We start from the raw sequence: 6,724 nt of genomic DNA on the forward strand, positions 1-6,724 counted from the left end.
CCACTCAAGGAAAAATTGAGACCCCCTAACTGACGCAGTGCTTATGCCTGACTTACCAACATCTTACAGACAGAATCTGAAGCTTGGGGGCCCTCTTTGCTGAAACCCTGCCCACGCGTAGGTCCATGCAAAGTTGAAGGCAGTTGCCACTGGGGTTTTACCAAAGGTTGTAGAGCTCACATTATGGATTTTTGCTCCACAAAGTCACTCTATTACTTCTTCCTCTCCTGAGAGCCTGCCCTTTACTATAAAGAGTGACAATACCAGATATTTTTCCTAGCCGCCCTTGCAGCAAGATTACCAATCTCAGAGTCTTGTCTTGGTTCTTAGATTTATTTCCTAATGACCACAGGATGGCTGCCTCTGTTTCCCAACAAGACTTTCCTACAGTCTGGATTTTGAATCTTTATGATGTCATTTAACATGGTCTTCTGATCTCTATATTTCCTATAAAATGATAGTTGTAAACCTCCACACATATGTAATCCTTGCAACAACTCAAGGAGGCAGGGCTATTAATGTCCCCATTTTACAGAAGAATAATCAGCTAAGGCATAGAAAGTTTCCGTACTAGATAGAGGTCATGTGGTCAGGGTTTGAGTCTAATCTGATGCTTCTAACCTCTATGCCGCACACAAGGAAATATATCAGAAAGACATTTATGCAACTCCCATTGTTTGAACATTCTCCAGGAGCAGATGATTGGTTGGCTTGTAAGCCTAGAAATCAATTAAGTCAATTAGCAGCAGTTAGTGAGCATCTACAGCGTGTGCTTATCTAAGCTGTGGGATGCAAAGAGTGACAAGGTGCTGTTGAAGATTATGATGGCTGCCCTACTGAGAGCTTCCTGTGTACCAGACCCTGGGCGAGGTGCTATGAATACAGTGGTGATCATCACGGTCAAAATGAATCTCGCTATGTATCTCAGTCTTGTGAAAGATGAACCACAGCGTGTTAAGTGCTATAATGGGAATTGTTGAGAGCTGTGTGGTCCATCCAGTGGTCACTAGCCGCATGGGGCCATTTCAATTTAAATTAATTACAATTAAATAACACTTAAAATTTAATCTGTCAGTCTTTGTAGCCACTTTTAAAATGCTCAATAACCGTATGTGGCTAGCGGCTACCTACCAGGTAGCACAGATTACAGAACGGAATCCTTGCACTAAGTTCTACTGGACAGCACTGGTTTAGAGAGTTGGGAAAGCACAGAGGAGAGACACTGCCCTGTCGAGACTTGGAGGTGAGGAGGGGTATATGAGGAAAGGGATCCCAAAGAAAATAATATTTAAGCTGAGACTTGAAGACTGAGTAGTTTTAATCCTTACTGTACTCCTGTAAGATGTCTTATATCCCTATTTAATGAATGAGGAAATGGACTTTGAAAAGTTACAAAATTTGCCCAAAGTCTCAAGAAAAATGTGAGCGGGAACATTTGATCCCAGATCCATCTGTCTACTCAAAACACTAATGATTGAAATGCTAATACTCTAACTAAGGGAACCCTGGGCAAAAGAGACCTCTTTTAGAAGAAATGGGTGACAGCTTCAGAAATTTTTTTTTAAACTAATTAATTAATTTATTTATTTTTGGCTGCACTGGGTCTTTGCTGCTGCCTGTGGCCTTTCTCTAGTTGCAGCGAGCGGGGTCTACTCTTTGTTGCGGTGTGCAGGCTTCTCATTGCAGTGGCTTCTCTCGTTGCGGAGGACAGGCTTCAGTAGTTGTGGCACGCGGGCTCAGTAGTTGTGGCTCGCGGGCTGTAGAGTGCAGGCTCAGTAGTTGTGGCGTGTGGGCTTAGTTGCTCCGCAGCGTGTGGGATCTTCCTGGACCAGGGTTCGAACCCGTGTCCCCTGCATTAGCAGGCGGATTCTTAACCACTGCGCCACCAGGGAAGTCCCAGCTTCACAAATATTGATTGAACATTTTGTGCCGTATTTCAAAGCACTTGGTAAGCACTGATGTCGTTTGGGCAGTTTACAAAAACGGGGGCCTCTCACCACAGGGAGTTTGCCATCTCGCTGTGAAACGGGTGCAGAAAAGTGAGTGTACTCTAAGTGCTATGGGAATCACAAGTGGTGGCGATGGCTTCCTGTGAAGACTCCTTTGAAAGAGGAAGAGTTAAGGGGGTCTTGAAAGACCCATGGGATGTGATATGATATTGCTTATATGTGGAATCTTTAAAAAAGGGTACAAATGAACTTATTTATAAAACAGAAGTAGAGTCATGGGTGTAGGAAACAAACTTATGGTTACCAGGGGATAAGGGGAGCAAGGGATAAACTAGGAGATTGGGATTGACATATACACACTATTATATATAAAATAGATAACTAATAAGAACCTCCTGTGTAGCACAGGGAACTCTACTCAATTCTCTGTAATGGCTTGTATGGGAAAAGAATCTAAAAAAAAAAAAGACAAAAAAGACCCAAGGGATTTTCCCTTTATTGCTGCTGAGGTTAAGCATTTTTTTCAGGAATGCAGGAGCATTCCAGGATGGAGGAAAGGCTTGTAGGAAGGCTTAGGGTGGGAGTATACAAGGCCAATGCCAAGACCACAGGTAATAATCAGGTTGGAGATTCATTAAGATGAGATGTCTCAGTCCTTTCTGCAGGCATGGAATTTCAATGCAAATTCTTCCTGAACAACATTTATGGGTATGTTTATAAACAGATCAATTCAGAGGCAGGTCAAAGACATTGCTGATTTCCCCCTGATCTTAGAGAGCATCACTAATATCACAGCAGAGTCTGTCTCTTTCCAACAGGAAAGTCTTCAGGAACAGAAACACGAGAGGTTTTGGGGGTGACGCATTTTTGATTTTAGAAGCATCATGGTGCTGCCCCTGTTTCTCACACCCCTCTTCAAACCCTCAAATGGACCCCAGCTCCAGAGAGGGAAGGACATTTAATCATAGAGTGCAAAATTAGTTTTGGGAATTTTAAATCGATGTACTGTTATGCACTCCACTCTATGGGAGGAATAATCCAATTAACAAAAAAATCAGAATTGACTTGTGAACAGTGCAAATATGACACATCAATGTTGCACAAACGTTTTTCATAGTAGTGTTCACTCTTCACAAACTGTCTATGGTGTTCCTTTTTTTTGTCTTAAATTAATTCATGTACATCTTTTTGCACATCAATATAGTCCAAATAATATTTCCTTCTAGTGATACTCTGTAACATAATGTCTTTAGTTGTTGACTGTTGTGTTTATTTCTTGTCACTATTAATATCAATACAATGAATCATTTTGAACAATCATTATTTTTTAAGTTATGTGATTTTGTTAGAATATATTCCCCAAAGTAGAATGTCTGGGACATAGGTATTAATAAGTGTATGCTTCTTGTTAGTTGCTCTCTAAAAAGACTATGCCAGTGTTCATTTGGTGTATCTGTTCCCCCAAAACCCCATCAACACTGGGTTTTGTATTATTCCTTTGCTTTCAGTAATTTAAGGTATTTGGAGCCATGGAGAATCTCAGCCCTGTTAGCTTAGGGACTTAGCCTTTCTGCCTCAACTGCTTCGTTTGAGAATGTAAGTAAGACTAATTTCTTGGGTTGGGGATTGCATGAGATAGTTCAGGAGAAGCAGCTGGCACAGGGCCTGATGCACAAGATGTAGGCAGCCAATGTCTACTCCATGTCCCTTCACAGGGATTCAGAGGTACCTTAGAGCTCTCACTTTGCGTTTTCCCTTTATTGCTGCTGAGGTTAAGCATTTTTTTCAGGTAATTATCATTGGGATACCTATAGAATATGTAAGAACTACTGTCCCTTCCCGCTCTTCTCCATCTCCTCTGTCCCACAGGATGCCCCAATCTTGAACTAGACTCTGCCATCCTCTCTTGGCCACCTGGTCCAAGATCATCACCACAGCATCCAGACTCGAGGTCCAATGCTAACAGGATATAGCTGAGCATCCTCCTTACAAACCCAAAGTTCCAGACTCACAGACTCTCTGAGTTTAAAGGAAGCCACAATGGTTATCATCCCACTTTCATTTGGATGCTTGACAGCTTCCCATCAGCATAAGTGGTCTCTTCTTAAAATTGATTAAATAATGCCTATTGGGTAAATACTATGATGAATTTAAGGTGAGGCTAGTATTTGGTCTCTCTATTCTTGGCCCCCAAGCAGCACAGCGTTCTTGTACACTATGGTCAATTCTCACATAAATTTTTTATCACTTAGCCAAATTTTGAGAAACATTTTAAGTTCTGAATGTCATAATTAAACAGGGTAGGAAGCAGTCTTCTGTTGATAAAACTCAGTATTTTATTTAATTGAATTTCTCCCATGTAGTTTATGTAGTTATGAAACATCTAAGGTCTACCTCCTTCTAGTTAATAGATGGTGTCTAAGATTGATAAATCAAGAAATAGAGGCTGGAATATATTATTAAAATTATAAAAGTGGAAACTATTACAAAAATAAGAAACACAAAGATTGGGAGGCAGAAAAGAGGAGAGGATATGAGAGTTAGTAAAACCGTGTTAATTTTCTTCTCTTTCAGAGCAGAAAGTCAGATACTTTTTAATTTGATAGCTCAATTAACAAAAGTATAACTATATTATTTAATGTTAAAATGAGAGCCACATGAAGAACAAAAAACCAGAAACTTAAAAATGGTCTTCTCTAGAACTAGAGGTTGGATGGTGAGTAGGAAGGAAAATCTTACTTTTAATTTTAGATTCTTATATGGTTTTAATTTTTTGACATATGTATGTTATTTTTTTCCTTTTTCAAAAACTGCTTTATTGAGATTAATTTACATACCACTCCATTCACCCACTTAAAGTGTACAATTCCGTGTTTTTCAGTATATTCACAGAGTTTGTACATTCATCTCTGCTATCAACGTCAGAGTGTTTTCATCATCCCCCCCCAAAATCCAGTACCTATTAGCAGTCACTACCATTTCCCCAGCCCTAGGCAACCACTAATCTATTTTCTGTCTTTATAGATTTGCCCATTTTGAACATTTCATATAAATAGAATCAAACAACCTGTAGATTTTTGTATCCGGCTTTCTTTGAATTACCATAATGTTTCAAAGTTCATCCATGTAGTAACACGTATCAGTACTCCATTCCTTTTTATTGCTGAATAATATTCCTTTATATGGATATACCACATTTTGGTTTTGGGGTTTTTTTAAAATTTTATTTTATTTATTTTTTTATACAGCATGTTCTTATTAGTTATCCATTTTATACATATTAGTGTATACATGTCAATCCCAATCTCCCAATTCATCCCACCACCACCCGCCCCTTCCACTTCCCCCGCTTGCTGTCCATACGTTTGTTCTCTACATCTGTGTCTCAATTTCTGCCCTGCAAACCGGTTCATCTGTACCATTCTTCTAGGTTCCACATATATGCGTTAATATACGATATTTGTTTTTCTCCTTCTGACTTACTTCACTCTGTATGACAGTCTCTGGATTCATCCACATCTCTACAAATGACCCAATTTCGTTCCTTTTTATGGCTGAGTACTATTCCATTGTATAATATTCCTTCATATGGATATACCACATTTTGTTTATCCATTCATCAGTTAATGGAGATTTGGATTGTTTTTACTTTTTGGCTATTGTAAATAATGCTACTATGAACATTTTTATACATGTTTTCCTGTGGATGCAAGTTTTCCTTTCTCTTGGGCATATTACTCTAGCAGTGAAATTGCTGAGTCATATGGTAACTCTATGTTTAACCTTCTGAGGAACTGTCAGACTGTTTTCCAAAGCAATTGCACCTTTTTTATATCCCCACCAGCAGTGTATGAGAGTTCGCTTCTCCACATCTTCACCAACACTTGTTATGATGTCTTTCCGATCTAGCCATCCTAGTGGGTGTGAAGTGGCGTTTTGTTGTGGTTTTGATTTACATTTTCCTAATAGCTAATAATGTTGAGTATCTTTTCATGTACTTATTGGCAATTTGTATACCGTCTTTGGAGAAATGTCTGTTCAGCTCCTTTGCCCTGTGCACATGTTATTTTCACCTTTAAAACATAGTATAAAATATATTAAAGCAAAGTAAGTAAATACCAAATGTTAGAGGTGATGGTCTCTGTGTGAAGAAAATTAAGTTCTTTCTTTTTTGCTATTCTAATTTTTTCTAAAATTTTAAGACATGCATAACTTTTATTCATCATCAAACATTAACATTTCCCTCATTTCTTTATCTTTCTCTGATTTGAAAAAGTAGCGCAAGGAGTTTTTTTAAAAGGAGACAAGATATTAACCTAAAGGCAATAATAGCTAATATTTTAACAGATTTCCCTCCAAGATATTTTACTAGACTTTCTGTATTTTTGAGGTTGTAGCATACGTGCAATTTCAAATTATGCCCTTTTATTCTTATCATAATATAGTAAATAAGCCCCTGCATATCAAACAAAGCTCTTTAGCCATTTCTTCTGAAAGTTTCTAGAGGAGATGCCACTAAATCTTTTGGTGTACAGAATGGTCATGAGAGAGGGCTTCTGTCTTATATTTGTTGCTTTAGAATTAAGGGGAAAAAATTAGGTCACACACACCTAATACATGCTGTCCCCAGGCTGTGGAAAACACAAACCCAATTGAGGACATAGCCTGGTCTTTTGCTGCAATGTGATGCTCTCTCCCCACTTCACATAGGAAAAGACAGAAAGGAGTCTCATGCAGCAGGAGGAAGCTGGGCAACTCTCCAACTTCTTCTAACT

Source organism: Lipotes vexillifer, unplaced genomic scaffold (assembly GCF_000442215.2).
Source record: "Lipotes vexillifer unplaced genomic scaffold, Lipotes_vexillifer_v1.1 scaffold948, whole genome shotgun sequence".
Classification (NCBI taxonomy): Eukaryota; Metazoa; Chordata; class Mammalia; order Artiodactyla; family Lipotidae; genus Lipotes; species Lipotes vexillifer.